At 43.3% G+C, this 19,352-nt stretch overlaps 1 long non-coding RNA gene and 1 other non-coding gene across 4 annotated transcripts in view; both read right to left on the reverse strand.

Annotated features, from left to right (window-relative positions):
* Positions 1-1,541: 1,541 nt before the first annotated feature.
* The window catches only part of LOC107528660 (uncharacterized), a 41,310-nt gene continuing 23,499 nt past the window's right edge, over positions 1,542-19,352 (reverse strand). For 2 of the 3 annotated variants that reach the window (XR_015715555.1, XR_015715554.1), the window contains exon 4: positions 6,693-7,250. This is a non-coding gene — a long non-coding RNA (uncharacterized LOC107528660). Of the gene's footprint in view, positions 1,682-6,692; positions 7,251-19,352 lie in introns of those variants that run through there. The other variant, XR_015715556.1, reaches the window with a different exon arrangement.
* LOC148091674 (U6 spliceosomal RNA) lies at positions 16,723-16,827 on the reverse strand. Its single transcript, XR_015715585.1, has one exon. It is a non-coding gene; the product is annotated as a U6 spliceosomal RNA (small nuclear RNA).

Raw genomic sequence — 19,352 nt, forward strand, 5'->3', positions numbered from 1 at the left:
CCTCTCAAACTGTGGACCTGCGAAGCTAGACATGTTATCTGCCTACCCCTGAATACACGCACGCGTGGAACAGGCACAGGATAAACGCTGCAGACGTTCCTCTTCACCAGTGGGGAAGTGGGAGCCACAAAGGAGCCTCAGAAAGGTTCACAGCAATTCCAAAATCCAGCCAGGCAAATGTTGGAAGTTACTTAATTAGGTTTGAAGGACTAGGAATGATTCTCCCATGGTTCTAGGTTTTGCCATCGGGGCCTTTCCTTTGCATGAAAGGTAGCACATGTGTTTGTAGATGAGTGGTTTTCCCAGGCTTTTTCCTTCCCGGCAGTGGAATTTTGGAGGTTCAATGGCCTTTTTTTAGTGTGTACTGTCTCTGTCCCTTTGAGTTCAAGTTGGCACTGTTTTTCCTAATATCATTCTCACAAAAACTTAGTGGGTCTCATGTGATTCTCACTGGGGTTCACCCATTAGACAAAAGCTATACCCACAAACCTCTGTGAGATAAGCCCTTCTCCTTGGCCTCCTATTGAGACAGCAAAGGAACAATGCCCTTAAGTTTCTTAGAGGTCGTATTGTTTGATTGAGAGATTCTGTAAAGCATACATCCTTCAAAAGGGTCCTTTGTGTGTCTGAATGCTACTCTGGGGTCCTACCATTGATATTTCTGAGGTCTTCACAAAAGACTTATAGTCACACCATTTGCTCTATCTCTAGATCACTGTTGGAACTGCACCTTGGATTTAAACTTTCCCAGAAGCCATTTCTTTTCTCTTTGTTAAAAAATATATCTTTATTGATTTCAGAGAGAGGAAGGGAGAGGGAGAGAGAGATAGAAACATCACTGATGAGAGAGTCATTGATCAGCTGCCTCCTGCACACGCCCTACTGGGGATGGAGCCCCAACTCGGGCCTATGCCCTGACCTGGAATCAAACCTCCATCTCCTGGATCCTAGGTTGATACTCAACCGCTGAGCCATGCTCAGCCGGGCTCAGAAGCAGATTCTTAATTTTAGCATCTTATGCCTCTGGAGAGGCTGAGAATTTGTAAAACCATCAAATCCTAGCTCCTTTTTGTTGAATAGTCCTTCCCTCAATTTATTTCTCTCCTCTTACATTTTACTGTAAGTGGCAAGAAGAAAACAGGCATCACCTTAATCACTTTGCTTGGAAATCTCCACAGCTGCCTACCACAGTCCCTTCTTCTTCATTCCCACTATTACTACTCTCTCTAGATGAGCAGTTCCAAAGTTTTGGGGGTCAGGGCCCCTTTATACTCTAAAAATTATTGAGAACCCCCAAAGAGTTTTGTCTATGTGGATTATATCTATCAATATTTACTGCATTAAAAATTAAGTGTGGGAAATTTTAGAAATATTTATTAATTCATTAGAAAAATCATTACAGGCCCTCCTCTAGCCAGGCATCCTTGTGAGAGTGACATTGTTTTTAAGCCCCATGTGGCAATCCCTGAGGCACCATTGTGATGCCCAGGGAAAGAAGGGGACCTGGAAGTCCACCTACTTCCTTAAGATCATTTACCTCTGGATGATTATCCAAAATGCTTCATTGTGGGAGCAGCCAACATGAGCTCCAAGCAGATGCAGCAGATCCGTATGTCCCTCCTGGGAAGGCTGTGTTGCCGATGGGCAAGAACACCATGATGCACATGGCTATCGAGGGCATCTGGAAAACAACCCAGTGCTGGAGAAACTGTTGCCTCATATCTGAGGGAATGTGGGCATTGTGTTCACCAAGCAAGACCTCACTGAGATCAGTGACATGCTGCAGGACACTAAGGTGTCAGCTGCTGCTTGTGCTGAACAGCAATGGAAGCCAAGACTCCAAGAAGACAAACGGCAGACCCAAAGGCCCACAGGGACTTGGGATGAGGCCATCGCACTCTAGTTCAGGATTCTTCCTACTAATATCTCAGGATGCCTCCCACAAGCATGTGTGAGTTAATGTACACACACACACACACACACACACACACACATACACACACACATTCCTCTACCACCATCACCACAAACCACACACACAAAATAGATTCAATATCCCTGAAGGAAAGTTCATGCCTTTTTTTAAGAAAGTTTTTAAAATTTATTGATTTGAGAGAGAGAGAGGGGGAAGGAGAGAAAGAGAAATACTGATTTGTCATTCCACTCATTTATGCATTCACTGGTTGCTTCTTGTATGTGCCCTGACCAGAGATCAAACCAACAACCTTGGCATATCGGGATGACACTCTAACCAACTGAGATACTCGGCCAGGGCCTGGGTTCATGCCTTTTCACTGTTAATATTCCCTGCAACAGATAAAATGTCTGGCAGCTAGAAAATAATAAGTGATTGTGGAATTGAGCTGACTTTAATTCCTGAACTGGACCCTCTTGGGGGAGGGGGAGGGGCACACAGATGAAGATCACCGCCAGAGCTGGAGTTCAGGTCCAACTTGACCGAACTCTGACAGTTGCCTGGCCCTGGATTCTGGCTCTACCCAGACCCTTCTCAGGCCACCCACAGAGAAGAGGGCCTCGTCACCAGGAGAGGTCGAGATGCCCAGGGCAGTGAATCTGCCCACCTGGCTCTGCCCCAAGGTGTGTAACAGCTACTTCTAGAGAGTGGGAGCCCTGGAAGGCAGGAACTTGCTCTAAAACCACAGTGCTAATCAACCAATTGCCTCAGCTGCCCACCCAGGACCTGGCATTCACTCTGTCCCTGGCAAACCAGTCAGAGCAGAGGCCTCATTCACATGAGCATGGAGCACTGGCAGGAAGCATGGGACACTAAAAATTACAAGTGTGAATTGACAAAATGGGTCACCATTAGGGCATCACTGTGTGCCAGGCTGTTCTATATAAATATATCTGGTTCTACTCTTCACTCAGCCAAGGCACGAATGCTGCTAAACTCTGACCCTGCCCTTTGCACTGGCTTCAGCTATGAACTTGCTCTCCTCTGATATTTTGCAGAATCTGCATACTCAACTGACTTGGCTTGGCTTTGCATCTGCTCTTCCTCCTCGTTCTGAAATGGGAGGCCACCCTGTCCTGTGAGCCTGAAAGAGTCTGGAACAGGGGTGCAGGGGTGGGCCTAGCACAAGTGGTCCGGGCAGCTGCCCACACCACTGCTCTGTGCTTTGGAGAGCCCAGGGGACTGCCGCATTCTCCTCTGCCCACGGAAGTCCCAGCGCCCTTGAGAGTCAACAGGAAAAGGCAGGGTCATGAATTAGACTACAGGCAGCGAGTTGGAAGAACCAAAGCCAAAGGCTTCACAACACACTCTGAGGCTCCTCAGCCGGTCCCTTTATCCATCGGGCTCCATTCCTCTTTTTTTTTTAATATGTCTTTATTGATTTCAGAGAGAGGAAAGGAGAGGGAGAGAGAGAGATAGAAACATCTATGATGAGAGAGTCACTGACAGGCTGCCTCCTGCACGCCCCCCCTACACACACACACACACTGGGAATCGAGCTCACAACCCAGGCATGTGCCCTGACTGGGAATCGAGCCGCGATCTCCTGGATCCTAGGTCGATGCTCAACCGCTGAGCCACACCCAGCCGGTCCCCATTCCTCTTAATCTTTTCTTATATCACTGTTTCTGGAGCATGCCAGGGCCACTCGTGTCTCTGGGCCCTTGCACCACTGGGACCCCAGAAGCCCCATGCCCCCTCCTACTTCCTGTTCAGCCCTTTGTTCTCACTGAGGCCTCCCTTGGCCACCCTCTCTACAACCGCAAGCCCCCCTCCCCTCGCCTCTGCTTTTTTCCTCGGCTCCTCTCACCACCCACCTTATCTCCTTGAGTGCTGGTCTCTCCACCTCAGCAGTTTTGTCTGTTTGCTCACTGCTGTATCTGCAGCCCTGAAAACAGGGCCTGACCATAGCACACACTCAATAATATTTGTTAAATTCTTGCATGAATGAGGCTGGACTCTGAGCTGGTACCAGGAAGTCCTGTGGTTAGAATTGGCTTCACCCCCTCAGGCCTGACTCGGTCCATATGTCTAATGACAAGGGCACACGTGCTGTTGTGTAAGCTGCCTTTCAGCAGCAGTAATTGATGATTCCAGGCAAGATCCTCTTACCACCCCAGAGAGGCTCGAACACAGGCGGTGAGGGACCGGAGGCAAGGAGCAGCTGCCAGATGACTAACTGTGATCTGAAGTCATCCACTCCTGGGGTTAATCCCTATAGGCCTCAGTACAGCTCAGGATTATTAGCTCTTGAGACCCATGTGGCCTCCTGGCTTGACCTGGCTCTAAATGACCATAACATGCGCTCGAAAAAAACTAACTCCATCATAGGGAGGGGACACTGAGGCCTGGAGAAGAAATAAAGATTTGCTGAACTTTGTACAGAAATTGTACAAAATCAGACATGATCTAGTTCTCATTCTACAAATACTTATAAGGGCTCCCTCTGTACCAGGCACTGTTCTAGGCAGGAAGAGCAGTGAACCAGAGGGACAGATCTGGGCTTGACCTGAGTGCTTGTTGTGAATTTGGTGTGCCAAGGACCTGGAACTTATTTCCCTTTGACCTCCCTTTGAAGATGATGCTTTTCTGACCTACTCGCCACACATAGATGGATAGATCCTCTTCGTCTCAAAAACAAAAGAGCACCTGCCAGACCAATGCGACCCTGCACTGATGTCACCATGGACCCCTCCTGCATCCCAGTCACATCAACTTCACTTCTGTCCAGCTTTCAGGAAACTCAGACTCTTTCTCATTCTCACCACCTTCCTACGGTTGGCCCCCTACCCCTCAACAAGCTCACCTTCGGTAACTGTGGGGCTAACTGCCTCAGGGGCCTAAAAACCAACCGTATGTCTTCCTATTCAGCACCTTCATCCAGCTTTCTCTATCAGAACCATCTCTCCCCTCCCTTCCCTCTGCCTCTTCAAAGCTGCTCATCACTGCTTCAAAGCTGCTAAATCAACTCTCCCCTCTTCCGGAGGAGGGGGCCTTCCTCAGTTCCTCAACCCTTGATATGCTCTCCACTACCTAGAATGCCGGCTTACCATGGGTGTGTTGTTATTTGTACCACAAATTACTGGCTGTTTGAGGCTGTTTCATGGATCTATGTCTTATCTCTCCATGAGACCATAAAGTCCTTGAGAGCAGGGACAACTTTCATTTTTCTGTATCTTAGTACCAGTACCCACTCAGTGGGCAATCAATCAGTGATAGATTTGACCTGTGATATTTGAGAAGAATACAGTTGGGGAAATGTGTATTTTTTTATAGATATAAAGAGAAAAATGGAGAGTGCAAGGTTGTATTATGGTCTGATCATCACAGTGTAAACTATGTACTCAAATGGATAAAACTCGAAGGCAATGGTAAAAATATAAAGTTGTGTTAGAGTTGTTAGGTTAGGAGTGATTTGTTTCACTAATCTGTGAATATTGTTAGCGAATTTTGTGGACATAAGAACATGCAAACCTGTAGAGAATTTTTATAAGAGTTTATTGAGCCAAACTGACATGAGAAAGCAAGGTTCCAAATGCTCTGGAGAATGGCAGTTTTGCAGTTCCCTTTATACATCTAGAATTAAAAAGGGAAGTAAAGAAAATTACATAAAAATGGGAGAAAGCAAGACAGGGAAATCTCTATGATTGAATTTCGGGATAGTCAATAAGATTATGTGTTCCCTTGAGGGTAGTTACACCTCCAAGGGGTCTGAAAAAAGAGGATTATTCTGGCTTTTCAAAGGTGTGTTAACCTAGATGCACAAGAACAATGGACAGGACTTGCTTAAGGCAAGGATAAACCTTTTTGTAGTCCTGGGGCATGACTACCTACCATGACCTGCCGAGTGGGAATTTATGATCAAATCACCCTATGAGGTTACTTTCAGTCAGATTTTTTACAGAGGCCCTTTTTTTGTTCACAATTGTTTATGCATTTGAAAAGATTTTTAAAAATACACGGAGGGCTTTAATTGTCATGGAAACTTTTCTCTCTTGTATAAACTCATTAAGTCTTTCTTAGGAAGTAAGAGGGAAAGAGAGTGGGGTGGGCAGGATTGACAGTCCTTTACAGACTTGACTCAGATCATATTTATACACAAATGGCTGAGCAAAGGGGGAAAAAACCCAAAGTTCATTTTTTGCTTGCAAATGTTATTTCACTGGGGATGAGACAGAAAAAGAAACAGTTCAAAATAACCAAGTGAAATCACATGAGCATAAGGATTTTTTTCTCTCAACAAGAATGGGGAGTGTATGCATGCTCCTTGAGTTTCTTGGTGCTTCATACTCTGAAGTTCCAGCAGTGGAGAGTGGGGCTGGGATAGGGAGAGACTGGGTACACCCATCCTCCTAGGCAAAAACTGCTCTAGACACAGGCTTTTTTTGAGTCCTTAACCTTTTTCACATGATTATTTTGCCCATAGCAGATGTGGGCTCTCAAAGATGAGGAGAGTACTCTTCCGGCAAAGGAGATGGCCCCACAGTACACCCAACATCTAAGAGGAAACTGAGAGGTCATTGGTCCAACCCCCATCAAACACAGGAGGAACAAACTCAGAGAATGAGGTGCGTGCCAAGGTCATGTAGGCAGGGATTCTTTGCGGAGTTGGTTTTAGAAAGCTCTGGAGTGCGCAAGCTTACCCCTTATACTGTCACTGTTGAGCCTGAATATTTAGAGCATCCCTCTGGTAAGTGTGTATTGAGCATATATCCCTGGGCCAGAAAGATGGCAAAAGGCCAACAGCAAACAAACCATGCTCCCTAACACTAAGGAGCTTAGAATTCTGAGGGAGAGATGGGGCAAGTTCATGGATGAACACAAAGCAGAAAGGAGGAAGGATTGAAAGAGGCATGTCAAGGTGAGTCAAGAAAGGCTGTCAGCGTTAAGCTGGGCCTTGACAGGGTTCAAAACAATACAAATGAGGTCAGAGGCACCAAACCAGTTGCACTGATTTAACAAATACTTACTGATCACCAACTACCATGTGCCAAGTGATGTTCTAGGGAAGCAAATCTCTGCCCTTGTGGAGCTTACATTCAAGTAAAAGTGGGAAAAGACACCACACAAAATATATAACTAAAAGCAGGTTAGACAGGCTGGAGAGATTATGAAATTGTGCAGCCACTATAGAAAACAGAATGGCAGTTTCTCAAAACATTAAACATGGAATTATCATTTAATTCAGCAATTCAACTTCTGGGTATATACTCACCTCGTGTAGAAATCTGAGGTAAGAGCAATCCAAACAGAGGGATCAGCAAGTGCAAAGGCCCTGAGGAAGAAACAGCAAGGAGGTCACTGTGCCAAAGCCATTGCCATGAGAATTCATTGGTTTAGCTCTGTGCCTCTTTGGTAATTACAGTGGCACTAGGGAAACTACTTAAGAGTGGAGCTGGGAAAAACCTTCCTCAGCCTTGGGGGATAAAGCATAGTGCATAGGACTTTACTTGGGTGAGGGGTAGGGGAAGTAATTTGGTTTTTTTAAACTTGTACTGAAGTGATTGTAGATGCTAGCAATTATGCTTCTTTTAGGGCATGACCACTCAGGCCATAAGAGCTGCATATGACCATAACTTCATTTCTCTGGAAAAATTCTGCTAGGATAGAAACTGAAAATTCTTTCTCGGTGACTTCTGGGTGAGTTTGTGTTCTATGAGAACATTGGGTTTTGCATTTTTTATTAACTGCTCTCATACCTCCTGGGTTTAATTGTCTGTTAAACTCTTTTATGACTTTCGCCCCCATGGAACCAAGAATAAAGGTGAGTAAAGAACTCATCCAACGTAGAACACTACAACAGCCTGAGGTGATTCCCTTTCATAAAACCTGAAGTTTCATGCCAGGGGCATTACAGAAAAATAAAGCCAGAGTAGTCAAGTGCAAATTATAGAGTTATAGACAATGATGTGAGACGGAATCTTTATTTCAAGATACTTTAATTGCCAGATGCAAAACATAGTAGATACTTTTCTTCTTAAAACTTTGCCAGCCTTGTAGCTAATGCCCAGTGTAGCTACATTAAAGATTCTAGAACATCTCTGCCAACATGTAGTGGCCAAGAGCCAGTAATGACTTCAGAGTGAGCTTTCTCAACCTGCCAGCCCCACCATCTTGGCTGGGACTAAATGCCAGCTGCCTGACTCAGTCTGATTTGCAGCTCCCATGGATTGTTAGTCTGTCCTCATATAGAGGCTGATATTCACTGTCAAGTTTTCAGGAAACTAGCCTAAAGTTTAATGCTGAGGGAAGTTGTGCGCCTACTGATAGTCTCTGGAGGAATCTTCTGCCTAAGCCACAGTGTTCTGTAAAGAGCATGGGAAGGAACAGAAGACAGGAAATCTGAGGTTTAACCATGGGTCACATGTGTGCTGGATATCTTTAGTTTGCTTAACCCACCCCAGAGCCACTCCTTACTCTTGTCTAACCTGCTCTGTGCCCCAGGAGAGTGATCTATGTTGATCTCAAAAGGCTCCCTGGCTTCACTGAGGCCAACGAGGATCTCCCAGCAGGACAGACAGTGTTATTTCCCCTGATTTCCTAGGTCTCTGCGAGCTGCTGTATCTTCCTACTGAGGGTCTCTCTCCCTAGGTTCTGGCAACTGTGCCTTCCTCTCTCCCTCACAAGTTCAGGTAGCTCTGTACAGCACTACACTGTCCCTTGTGGTTTCCTCAGACCCTGCCCCCGCTTTATTGAAATCTGCTGATATTACCCAGTTACAGTGTGTCCTCTGTGTTCTGCCAGGACCCTGACTGATATAGCCACTAATGAACTTGGGTGACCTTGATCTCACCAACATAGGCACCATGGCCATGGTTTCCTCATCTTTAAAACGGAGATTAAAATACCAGCTCTTGCCCTAGTTGGTTTGGCTCAGTGGTTAGAGAGTCGGCCTGCAGACCAAAGGGTTCCAAGTTCGATTCTGACCAAGGGAATGTGCCTCAGTTGCAGGCTCAATCCCTGGCCCTGGTTGGGATTCGTGCAGGAGGCAATCAATCGATGTGTCTCTCTCACATCGACGTTTCTCTCCCTCTCTTCCTTCCACTCTCTCTCAAAAGCAATGGAAAAAATATCCTTGAGTGAGGATTAAATAAATAAATAAATACCAGTTCTTGCACACTTTTTCTCAAAGTTTTCACAGGGATGACAATGGATATAAAGCACTAAACAAACATGTTTTTAAAACATGGCTCAAATGAAAGAACAGGACAAAACTCCAGGAAAAAACCCCCAAAACAAACTGGAGGCAAGCAATCTACCAGATACAGGGTTCAAAACACTGTATGCTAAATGAACGTAGGGGAAGAATAGATGAACTCAGTGAGAACTTACACAAAGAGATAGGAACCATAAAAAAGAAACAGAAATAAAAAGTATGGTACTTGAAATGAAGAATACATTAGATGGAATAAACATCAGATTAGATGAAGCCAAGGATCAATTAGTGATTTGTAAGACAAGGTAGCAAAAAACACTCAATCAGAACTGCAAAAAGAAAAAAGAATTTTAAAAAATGAGGATAGTTTAAGGGACTCTGGAACCACGTGTGATGAAAAGCAAGGACCTACAACCAAGATTACTTTACCCGACAAGTCTATCATTTAGAATCAAAGTGAAGATAAAGAGTTTCCCAGACAAGAAGAAGCTAAAGGAGTTCATCACTACCAAACCAGCATTAAATGAAATGTTAAAGGGACTTCTTTAAGAAGAAGACAAGAAAAAAAATATGAATAATAAAATGGCAATAACTACATACCTATTAATAATTATTTTAAATGCAAATGGATTAAATGCTAAAAAACAAAACAAAAAACACATATGGTGGCTGAATGGATGAGAGGACAAGACCAATACACATGCTGACTACAAGAGACTCCCCTTCGTATCAAAAGACACGCACAGCCTGGAAGTAAAGGGATGAGCCCCGGTTAGGTAGCTAAGTTGGTTAGAGTATTATCCCAATACTCCCTGACTGGTTCAATCCCCAGTCAGGGCACATACAAGAATCAACCAATGAATGCATAAATAAGTGAAACAACAAATTAATGTTTCTCTATCAAATCAATAAATAATTTTTTTTAAAAAAAGAATGTCCATTTTCACCACTTGTATTCAACAAGCATTGGAAGTTTAGCCACAGCAATCAGACAAGAAAAGGAATAAAAGGTATCCAAATTGGAAAAGAAGAAGCAAATTATTTGCAGATGACCTGATATTATATACAGGGTGTCCCCCCCCAAATGTATATAAACACTTTGAATAATGATAAAGGCAGTGTTTATTAAAATACATTTCATTTTCATTTAACAGCTATCAGCTGTTAAAGTGTGTATATATTTTTGGGGGGCACCCTTTATAGAGAGAACCCTAAAGAGTTCACCAAAAAACTAATGGAACTGATAAATGAATTCAGTAAAGTAGCAGGATACAAAATTAATAGGCAGAAATCGGTTGCATTTTTATACACCAATAACAAACTATCAGAAAGAGAAATTAAGGAAACAATCCCATTTACAGTTACATGAAAAAACAATACCTAGGAATAAATTTAACTAAGGAGGTAAAAGACCTGTACTCAGAAAATTATAAGACATTGAAGAAATTGAGTAAGATACAAATAAATGTCTTGCTTATGGATAGGCAGAATTAACATTGTTAAAATGTCTTTACCCAAAGTAATCTATAGATTCAGTGCAATTCTTATCAAAATACCAATGACATTTTTCAGAGAACAAAAAAAATAATCCTAAAATTTATATGAAACTGTGACAGGATAGTAAGAAGCTAGGAAAAGTCCTGGGCAAGTAGAATAGGGAAACTGAGGCAAGAATATTAAACAAGGTCACACGGTTTGAACAACTTACAGCCAGCTAGTGAATTGCAAGACCGTATCTCCCCTAACCAAGGACACTTGAGAGCAAATGGTTTGTACCTCTCCTCCCTAACCAGAGAATGCATCTTAAATCACCCTGGTCAGGGAAAATAGAGGACAGAGACTCAATTAATGCCATTTGTGCCAGCCAAACCCAAGGACAGATGAAACCAGGGGAATGAATAACAAAACACTCATTAAAGCCAGAAAGGTCCAAGATAAAAGTAAAGCAGTAAAAGCAGACCAAAGAATAATCCCAAACTCCCCTAGGTGCCCATTTTGATGTATCAGCATATTAAAAACACACCTGAAAAGCTGATGAATATTCTGCTGAAACCCTCCTCTAAGATTCTCGCTCAAAGAAAAAAGATTAAAACTTTCAGGACAAAAAAATGAGGTGGGCTCTCTCTAGTGTATGCCCATTCCGCTTTCCAGGCATGATCATTTTACATCCTCTTAAACTTTAAGGGTCCCCACAAAACTTGCAATCTGAGGAGCAGCGGACACTGGCAGCTCATCCTGGGCTTAGCCCCTGATTCTGTCTCTAAGGCCCTCTTTTTCTGACTTCCCAGTGAGCTAAAAGCAGCCCTGCCTTGGCTCACTTCTTTCCTATAATGTTTCTAGGGAGCCAAAGCATATGACTGCCTCTCTCCTGTTACTTCTACTACCCTAAGTCTTTCCTTTGTCCTACTGTCCCCAGCTTTAATAAACACACTCTCAAAATCACCTGGACTTGTGTTGTGAAATCTTTCCTACACCTAGAACCCACACACTACTGGCCTGCCTGAGGCAGACCTGTGCCAGTAATAGTACCACAAAGGGCATCAAGTAGCGAAAGTAATCTCTAGAAAGAATAACAAAGTTGGGAGTATCACACCACCTGATATCAAACTATACTACAAGGCCATAGTAATCGAAACAGCATGGGACTGGGATAAAAACAGACACATAGGTCAGTGGAAAAGAATAGAGAGCCCAGAAATAAACCCATGCCTATGTGGTCATTAATCTATGACAAAGAAAGCAAGAATATACAATGGGGTAAAGACAGGCTCTTCAATAAATAGTGTTGAGAAAACCGGACGATACATGCAAAAAAAATGAAACTAGATCACTTTCTTACACCATATGTATAAACTCAAAATGGATTAAAGACTTAAATGTAAGACTCAAAACCATTAAATTCTTAGAAGTAAACACAGGCAGTGAGCTCTCTGACATTGCTCTTCATAATATGTTTTTTGGATATGTCTCCTCAGGCAAGGGAAACAAAAAAAAATATTAAACAAATGGGGCCATATCAAACTAAAACGATTTTGTCCAGCAAAGGAAATTGTCAACAAAACATAAAGACAACCTACGAATTGGGAGAAGATATTTTCCAATAATACATCTGATAAGGTGTCAAAAATTTAAAAAGAACTCGTACAATTCAACATCAAAACCCCCCAAACAATCCAATTTAAAAATGGGCAGAGGACCTGAATAGACATTTCTCCAAAGAAGACATACAAATAGCCAATAGACATATGAAAAGATGCTCAAAGTCACTAATCATCAGAGAGATGCAAATTAAAACCACAATGAGATATCACCTCACACCTGTCAGAACAGCTACCATCAATAAATCAATATACAACTAGTGTTGTCGAGGATGTGAAGAAAAAGGAACCCTCTTGTGCACTGTTGGTGGATTGCAAATTGGTGGAAAACAGTATGGAATTTCCTCAGAAAATTAAAAATGGAGCTACCATATGACCCAGCAATCCCACTTCTGTGTGTTTACCCAAAGAAATCCAAAATACTAATTCGAAAAGATATATGTATCCTTATGTTCACTGCAGTATTATTTATAATAACCAAGATATGGAAGCAACCTTAAGTGTCCATCAACAGATGACTGAATAGAGAAGATATGGTACAACGTATACAATGGAATATTACTTTGGCCATAGAAAGAATGAAATCCTGCTATTTGCAACAACATGAATGAACTTAAAGGGTATTATGCTAAATGAAATAAGTCAGACAGAGAACAATAAATGCCATGTGATTTCACTTACATGTAGAATCTAAAAAACAAACTAAATGATCAAACAAAACAGAAAAAAGCTCATAGATAACAGAGAACATTTTGATGGTTGCCAGATGGAAGGCACACTGGGGGACTGAGTGAAGAAAAGTGAAGGGATTAAGAAATACAAATTGGCAGTTACAAATATAGGGTGTATAGTCAATAATATAATAACTACATATGGTGTCAAGTAGGTACTAGACTTATTGGGGGGATCACTTCCTAAGTTATATAAATGTCCAACCACTAGGCTGTACACCTGAAGCTAATATAATATTGAATATTAACTATATTTGAAAAATAAAATAAAATACACATGGGTTTTTATTAAATACCCCAAAAAACTAACTGGATTTCATTGTGATAAACATAAAAACATTAGGTGGCCAATAACACTTAAATCCTAAAATCTATCCCAAAATCAGGAAGATAACAAAAACATTTTCAGTATTTCATACCCATCAGGATAGTAATAATTGTCATTTTACTAGAAAAAAATCTAAACATAACTATGAACATATTTTTCATTATAAATTAAAATAGCTTTGTTATCACCATTGGCTACCAAGAAGAAACTCATGTAGGAAAAAGGATATTGTTGGGCTTAAAAGACTTTAAGTGCCAGTCCTGATACATCCTATATGCACAACCTTAAGCATTTGAGCTTACACAATATTAACCCACGGGTATGTCAGAGAAGACCACTGAGGTTTATCTTTGCACTTTTTCTTATGTAATCAGCTTTCCTTTATTATCGATTCATCCTGCATACTCGGTTCAGTAGCAGAGGCCTTTCTGGCTGTCTAGCCAGTATTTGGCTTGGCTCAGGCTCAAAAGCACCTGGATTGCTTCCCTTTTGTCTCAGGTTCAAGTTGTTTATTTATCTTCCCTAGGCTATTTGAGTCATTAAAAGAACTACATTAGTTCTCTTTTTCAACTTCTCTATTCCCTAGAATTTTGCTTCCTTGAGTTACGCTGGGCATCTTATAGCAGAATTTGGGGGTGCAGGTGGGGGAGAAGGGCCTGATCTGAAACAGAGAAAGAGTGAATTATCCTTTTATTTGTTTTTTACACACTGCATTATCGTATTCACAATCATGTCATGAAATGCAACATGGATTGGTACAGGAGATATGGAAGGTACTGACCTACATGAACGTCATGGTTCCTGCCCTCTGGGGACTTACAATCTACTTGGATGGTCTATATAGAATAAACTATATATTCTGGGGCTGGACAGAAGTCAAAGGCTAAGGGAGTCAGGGAAGGTTTGGAGACGGTGGGGCCCTGAAGTGTGGGTGGGACCTGGGATACAGAAACAGAGTGGTAGGTTCTGGTCAGGGAGAAGCCCCAAGCAAAGCTCTGGAGGCCTACACAGGCTGGCTGTGGGTGATGAACTTGGCGTGTGGAGTGTGCTGGAGAAGAGGTGTGTGTGTGTGAGGGGGGAGTGGATGATAACACTGAGAAGGCAGGGCCATGTCGCAGAGCGGGGGTTCGGAAACTCTGGTCTGTGGCTGGCTTCAGGGGCCCTGAGTCCTGAAGCGGTGCGGAAAATGGGGTGTGCTTGTGCAGAGATGGCCACAGAGGTCAAAGGAGTTTGTGGAGAGCTTTGCGTGCCTTGGCTGAAGGTTCTGGATTTGATTCTGTGGAATCCAATGAGTTTGGGGGCTGAAAAGAGGGGAATCGCAGGGAAAACAGTTATTGTGTAAGGGTTTTTGCTCTTGCTGCTGCTTGGTTTTTAAAGATTCATCCAGCAGTGGTGGGTTAGAATGAAGGGAAACTCAGGAAGGAGATGGTTTTCAGTCCCTTGTGGTTCATGCATGAGGTGGAAAAGGCCCAAACACAATGATGGAATAGGCAGGAGAAACATAAAAGAAGAATTGGCAGGCGTTTGTGGCTGCATGTAATGAGAGAGAAAGAACTTACTCACTCTGAAGTGAACTGGTGTCTACGGCCTCAGCCCGGGCTAGGTGTAGGTTTATGCACAATACTGGCTTATTTCTATATCTTAATGCCCTCTCCCCACTTTAAAAAAAATTTTAGAGAGAGAGGGGAAAGGAGGGAGAGAGAGAGAGCAACATCAATTTGTCGTTCCACTTATTGATGCATTCATTGGATGCTTCTTGAATGTGCCCTGACTGGGGATCAAACCAGCAACCTGAGAGTATCAGGATGACGCTCTAACCAACTGAGCTACCGGGCCAGGGCTATAACCTACTGCTTTTAACAACAGATTTTGTTTACAAACTGCCCCAACTTCAGTTTCCAAAGGTTTATTTTCTTGAAGGATCAGTGTGCCTTCTCAAAAGGGTATGAATGACCAATAAACTTGAAGCTCCTTCCTAGACAGAGAAGCTGGGCCAAGACAGCCTATTGAGCTAACAGTGACCAAACATGTCAGGATTTTGCGGAGAAAGTCATAACAGGTCTTAGGGATTTGTCAGCATTCACTGCTACATCTTTCTTTTGAATTATTATTATAATGGCCACATAAAACCATTGAAGAGAGTGGAGTGAACAGGAAAAAGAATTCACATTTTTGGCTTTGGCAGACAGATTCCTAAATGATCCTACTGACAGAGATGACATACTCCCCCAAATAAAGTCTATATTTGTCAAAAGCCTACTATAATCAAGACACTTTAGGATTTTAAAACAATGAGTTCGAAGGCAAGCTATAATAAGGAAATTAATGTTTTTAATACCACTTTCACTTAGTTGAAGAAATATTAAAACTTTTACTGTCTTAAGAAAACAAATGAGTTAGTTGGAACGCTGTTTCCAGATCTCTGTTTGGTTTTTACTGGGCTTTGGATCAACAGAGTTTGCTCCTGTCTATGGGGCTCTGAGTGGTGCTTGTGAGCCGGAGGGAGCCCACCCAAGTCACAAGGGGATATTTTCTAAGCCATCCAGGCAGGTTGTCAACTCTTGAGCCCAAAAGTGGGGGCCATCTCAGTGCAAGGCTCAAAGCCCATTTCTGAGAGGCCTGATAGAATCAGAAGATGAACATAGCAGGGACAGAGGATTCAATTTAGCATTATCTAGATAAGTTGAAAATGTATAAACCTTAGAATCCCGGAAAAAACCCTGAGAAAATCTTGACCCTGGGACCCAGTAGTCACATGTAAGAACATTCATAGCAGCACTGCCAAAAACCTGCAAACAGCCACACAGCCACTGAGAGAACAGAGAAGAAAACAGCAGAGCATTCACGCACTAGAAAGTGATACAGCTGCATGCCACGGCCTAGACGAGTGCCACAAAAGTCACGAGCGGTGGAAAGATTAAAGGACACATACCGTATGACTTATTTCATATAAAGTTCAAAAGCATGCAAAGCCAGCATACATTCAGGGATAGGTATTTTTAGGGTAAAAATAGGAAGAAAAGCAAAGGAATATCAACAAAAATTAGGAGGTGGGGCTGAGATGGTGACATACACAAGGGGGATTCAATAGTGTGGGTTTTAACCTATATCTTAAGCTGGGTTGGAAGTAGTTGGGTGTTCATTTTTAAATATTTTGCTCATGTAACCTATTTTTGTAGGCATTTAATATTTAAATAGATTTTGAAAAACTAGATAGAGGTGGAAGCCTCCTGCAAAGGATGTAATTACAAAGCTTTATCTCACAATCCCGGAACTTGGAACCCCTTCACTCTCTCTTTGTTTAACAGCCAGACAAACAAAATGAAAAGGCCAAGCATAGGAAGAAAATATAGATGAAGAAAAATGACCCACGAGCCTCAGGATCCTCTGTCTTCTGGATCACATTTGCCTTTTAGCATTTCTCCTTCTATTTTAAAAATATGGAACACTTGATGAATCTGCGTGTCATCCTTGTGCAAGGGCCATGCTAATCTCTGCATCGTTCCAATTTTTAGTATATGTGCTGCCGAAGCGAGCACTAGCATTTCTTCTTTTTCATATTTCATTTATTATTGTAGTCCACATCATTCCTTGCCCTGGCTTGTATGGCTCAGTGGTGAGAGCGTAGGGACAGGCATGGAAGGGTCACGGGTTCGAATCCTGGTCAAGGGCACATCGATGGAAAAAAATATCCTCAGGTGAGGATTACCAACAGCAACATTTCTTGAGTCTCTCATAGGCTGAGCACAGATTAGATTGTAAGGACTGAACAGTGGAAAGCAAGACAGATGTGGTTCCTGCTCTCACAAAGACAGAACATTAAGCAATAAAGTTAAAGGAGGTCAGGTGCTACACAGAAGTACCCGAGGCTAGGGGAACACAGCAGCAGGCAACTGAGCCTTGGGAGAGGCACTGTAGAGTGATAAGGGCAGATGCTTATTGCATGCCAGGCCACGTTTTAAGCCCTTTACATATTCTATACATCATGTGTTAATTCGTTGAATCCTCCCAACAACCTTAATGAGGTAAGAGCTTTCACTAATTCCCATTTTACAGATGAGGAAACTAAGGCATGGATGGGTTAAGTGACTAGCCCAAGGTCACACAGCTAGGAAGTGCTGAGCCAGGATTCAAACCCCAGCCTGCGGGTGTTCTTAAGCACCACACTCTGCTGCTCCTCATGCTTCCCTGAGCAAATGACACCGTGGCTGAGGCCTGAGAGATGGAGAGCCACCAGGAGGGAACAGAGGGGGATGAGAATTCTGAACCCGTATGTATGCATCACTCGAAGGTGGTAGAAGAGCTAAAGCAAATCCTCTGCCCCCAAAAGTGTGAAAGACCCTTCCAGCTGGAAAGAGTTCTCCTTTTTCCCTCTCCTCCCCTCCCCTCCTCCTCTCTCCACCCCTTTTCTTTTCTTTCTTTCTTTCCAGACCTTGGCCTAGAAGAAGCAGTGCAGGGGTGAGGTGAGGTCTGGGGGAGGTGATCTGAGCTCTGCGAGTTTCTCTGGGCGAGACACAGACCTTGGTGCCAGGGCTCCGAGAGTTTCTAAAGGCCCATGGCAACAACTGCCAGGGCTCCTGGGAAAGTCCCCAGGCATCCAGGATCCTGTGGCCTTGGCAGTCCCTCTGTCCCCTCTTGGCCTTGTTTCCCAAAGGAACCCAACATCAATAAAGGCCAAGAACCTAAGGCATGACCTAGCAAACAGCTGGCAAACTAATTTTAAAAATCCAGTTTAAAGCTGTATGTGTACAAGTCCCACTGTATTTCTCTGGAGGATTCTATCTTTCAGGGAGAGATTTTTTAAAGTCAAATAAGGTAATCTCTATTTTGATTCCCATCAAGCCTGAGTGCAGGGCCCTGCAGCCTCCGGTAAGTGCTAATCCTCTTTAAGTATAAGCAAGGAGCAGCTTGGGAGTCAGGGCGACTCCAGGGCCCAGAGAGAAAGGTCAGGACTGCTGATATTTATTGTGCTAACACTGTTAGTGTGTGTTTGGCTTTGTCTGGCAGAAGAGAAGAGAATAGAAGGCATGAATCATGGCTGCTGGAGTGGGGGAAAGCGAGGCTTCTAGGATCTGCCATATGTTGTGCAGCTTCCTAAATCTTGGATTCCCTGTAGCCTCCTTAAAAAATAAATAAGTAAAGGACTCAGAAGAAACAAGAGTGAGGGGGGAGCAGGGTTCTTGGGCAGGGAATGGAGCAGAGAAAGCAAGGGGGCTGGCAGAAAGGGGACACAGCCACCAGCACTTCACAACACCTGCTTGTCTGACTCAGACGCTGGCTTTTTGGTGATTCTGCAGCTGCCAGGTCTCGGCCTGAGGCGCCAATGGTGAGATAAAGCATCTTGTGCTGGGGCTAGCAGCACAGCCTATCCTGTGAGGATGGCAGCATTTTCTCCCAACAAACTGCCTTTTGCATTCAGCAACCCAGATTTATTTGTCTGGGCTTTTCTTCTTTCTGAGGCCTAAACTGGAGCAATACATCTAGAGAATTTCTCCAGGTTTTTTTTTCTCCCTCCAGGCACTTTCTAAACTTCATTGCTCGCGCTCACACTTTTTGTCTCAAATGAACAAACAAACCTTAGAGATAACCCCCAATGACCCTTGGCTACCTGAAGGGTCAGGCCTGCTGTGTGTGTGTGTCCCCCCCCAGTCATCATCAGTGCAGATGAAAGAAGAGAGTAATGCTGGACAGACATCCTGGGGAGAAGAGGAAAGTAGCCCAGAGTAGAAGGAAGCTTCTGACGCTTGGTAATTTGCTTGCTGTGGTGCTACCCAGGGAGGCACTTTAGGAAGTCGCTCTCAAGAAAAAAGGCAGTTCTGTTAGGAGCTGAGCAGGGCGGGGAGCCAAGTCAGAGAAGGGCTTTTCCATGACCCTATAAATGTGACTTCCCAGGGCCCGTGACCACCAGTGTCTGCAGCCATGAAGTGATCACAGTTTCACTAGGCAGCTCAAGTTCAGTTCTCATCGTTTAAAAAGTCATTCCCCTATTGGACTAATGGATACCAAGCCCTAAGCACATGCCAGGTGCCTGGTGTGTGATAAGTGATCTCCAAATATGAGCCAG

Source organism: Miniopterus natalensis, chromosome 13 (genome assembly GCF_054644295.1).
Source record: "Miniopterus natalensis isolate mMinNat1 chromosome 13, mMinNat1.hap1, whole genome shotgun sequence".
NCBI classification, from domain to species: Eukaryota; Metazoa; Chordata; class Mammalia; order Chiroptera; family Miniopteridae; genus Miniopterus; species Miniopterus natalensis.